This window comes from Rhagoletis zephyria, unplaced genomic scaffold (assembly GCF_001687245.7).
Source record: "Rhagoletis zephyria isolate East Lansing unplaced genomic scaffold, Rhagoletis_zephyria_1.1 Rzeph_scaffold_35820, whole genome shotgun sequence".
Taxonomy (NCBI): Eukaryota; Metazoa; Arthropoda; class Insecta; order Diptera; family Tephritidae; genus Rhagoletis; species Rhagoletis zephyria.
In genome coordinates this window covers 736-3362 of record NW_016192875.1, presented here as the reverse complement: position 1 = coordinate 3362, position 2627 = coordinate 736, and the positions used below count along the sequence as shown (strand labels likewise).

General features: G+C 37.1%; 1 pseudogene; it reads left to right on the top strand.

The window, feature by feature from the left end:
* Positions 1–1256: 1256 nt before the first annotated feature.
* On the top strand, positions 1257–2302 carry LOC108354421 (60S ribosomal protein L7-like; annotated as a pseudogene).
* Positions 2303–2627: the final 325 nt, after the last annotated feature.

Below are 2627 nucleotides of genomic sequence, written 5' to 3'. Positions count from 1 at the left end.
CCGAATGTGCCAATCGAAACATGTGTCTGACGGAGAGTTAAGGCGTGTCGCACAGGGGGCAAAGTTCAGATCCCTCAATGGTGACTCAGAAAATTAAAATTATTATTTTTTGTATCTAATACTCAAAATCGATACTACCGTACTCGAGGATATCACATATAAATTTTAGTCCCGATTGGAGACGGTTAAGATGTGTCGCACAGGGGGCAAAGTACAGATTCCTCTATAGAGACTCAAAAAATTAAAATTATTTTTAGAGTTGTATATTTGGAGTTTTTCGGCCGTTGATTTTAAAGCAAAAACGTTGGTTTCTCTTTTCTGATTCCTACGCGTTTCGACACATTATTTTCTCTTCCTCAGAGAGTACGATTTCAAATCGGTGTTGTATATTTGTAATAAAAGTATTACCCTTCATCTCCCCCTCAAAAAAACTTACGTTGTCTCTCCTCATGTGTGACTTTTCACACACAAGGCAGCCCCATGTGCTTTTCTATAAAAACTTCACTTGTAAGATGTTAATAATCTCAGTATATCCAGTAAAAAAACTGTGGTGAAGTCCTTTATGGAGATAAAGTTTCCAGAGGTGAAATTTTAGGTAGCATACAATTTCTTACACGCATGGTTGCTTTTCAGCACCAACGCAAGAAACTTAAGAAATATTAAAAAAAATATGCGTATAGTGCATTAATGTTTGAAAGAAATACCATATAATGTATATACTCTGATTAATAATATGAAAAATGGATTAGAACCACCGTTTAATGTTATATTTGATGCAAATTAATTTTGCCACTCGGGACGCTCTGCGCATTGCCACTGAATAATAGGTTTACTTAAAATTACATCCCTGGTCCTTCTTCTTTCTGTATTGCATCGTGGTGAATTCACATTTCTCAGAAATTTGACAACAAAACAAAACGAAGTGAGTATTTTGTTTGCTAATTTTTTCGATTTCTATTGTTTAATGTAAATTTTATGTCTTTTTAAGATAGGTTGAGGCAAAAAAGAAGGCGCAGTTGGAAAATGAAGTGATTAGTACGAAGTAGCAGCGCAGGCACATTTGGAAAATTATGCCGATAAGCAAGATAGAATTTGGGAAAGTAAGTGCCTGGTTGCAGCATATCTATGTATTAAAAAAGTAATTAAATGAAATTGTGTTTCATAGAAATGTTGTTAATCGAGTGGCGTTAGTTAAGATGTGTTCCAAACATTTGGCGAACTTTTTTTCGCCTCAACGTGCTAAGTTACAAGTTAAAATGACTGCCACCACGGCCGGTAGGAAGCCTGAAGCAAAGGACAAACAACCTTCCAGGAGGCTGCCTGCTGTCCCCGAGTCGTAGCTGAAGTTCAGCAAGAAGCAGGTCAGCAAACGTGCTACCCTGATCAAGCGTAAACTAAGGCGCTCTGCTGTGATTGCACTCCGCAAACGTGAAAACTTGTTGCATCTAAGAAATATCAAGCAAAATATCTCCGTGATGGACGCCGTGAGAATAAGTTGCGCCGCCTGGCAAAGAAACGCGGCTCATTCTACGTGCCTGCGGAAGGCAAATTGGCTTTTGTGATCTGTATCCGCGGTATTAACAAAGTTGCACCAAAAGTGCGACAGTTTGTTCTGTTTTCGCCACATTAACCACGGTTTGTTCATCAAATTTAACCGTTAATATGCTACGCATTGCCGAATCCTATATCACATGGGGTTATCCAAATCTTAAATCAGTTCGTGAATTGATCTACAAACCTGGAATTGTCAAGCACAACCATCAGCGTGGCCCAATCTCTGACAACTTTGTGATCGAACGCAAATTGTACAAAGCGCACGATGTTAAGTGCGTTGATTATTTAGCGCACGAACTATTCACTGTTGGATCCCACTTCAAGAGAGCATCAAACTACATGTGGCCATTCAAGCTCAACACCAACCGGTGGCTGGCGCAAGAGGGCTAATCACTACGTTGAGGTTGGTGATTTCGGTAACCGTGAAGATAAGATCAACAAAGTGCATGCGCAAGATGGTTTAAAGAAATTTTTTGGTGTACAAGGTGGAGTATTTTTATTTCAAAAATATATAATATATAAAAAAAGAAAATGGTTTTTTTTGTAACTTTCTCAAGGTTTAACCCGCAAATATGCCAAATGGAAGGCAGCTTATATTCACGATTCCTTGAATAATGTCGGAATTCCATTGCCGTTTGTAAAGGCCATTTCAAAAGGCTCCATTCCACAAATCTAATTTGTTTTGGTTTTTCAGCTCATTAACGACGCACCCAGGATTGCATTTACCGTCTATGAAAATATTTCATGAAGCGATCCAAAGNATTAAATATTGGTCCTGGTATATTTAAAAAAAAATCAGGTCAATATTAATGTATGAAATGAAGTAAATAAAAATCTAAGAATATATTTCCTGAGTATTTTGTCATAGAGCCGTTATTAAATAAAGACATAACTGCGTCGGGCATTGGTCCTGACGTATATAGAATTAATGAATTAGAGAGAGATTATTATACAAGCTCAACGTGGTAATTTAGGTATACTTACATATGTATGTATTTATCTGTTACTCGCCTGGCATATACTTCAACTGCGAAAATAATGCCATTTATAATTTATTTTAATTTAATTTAATT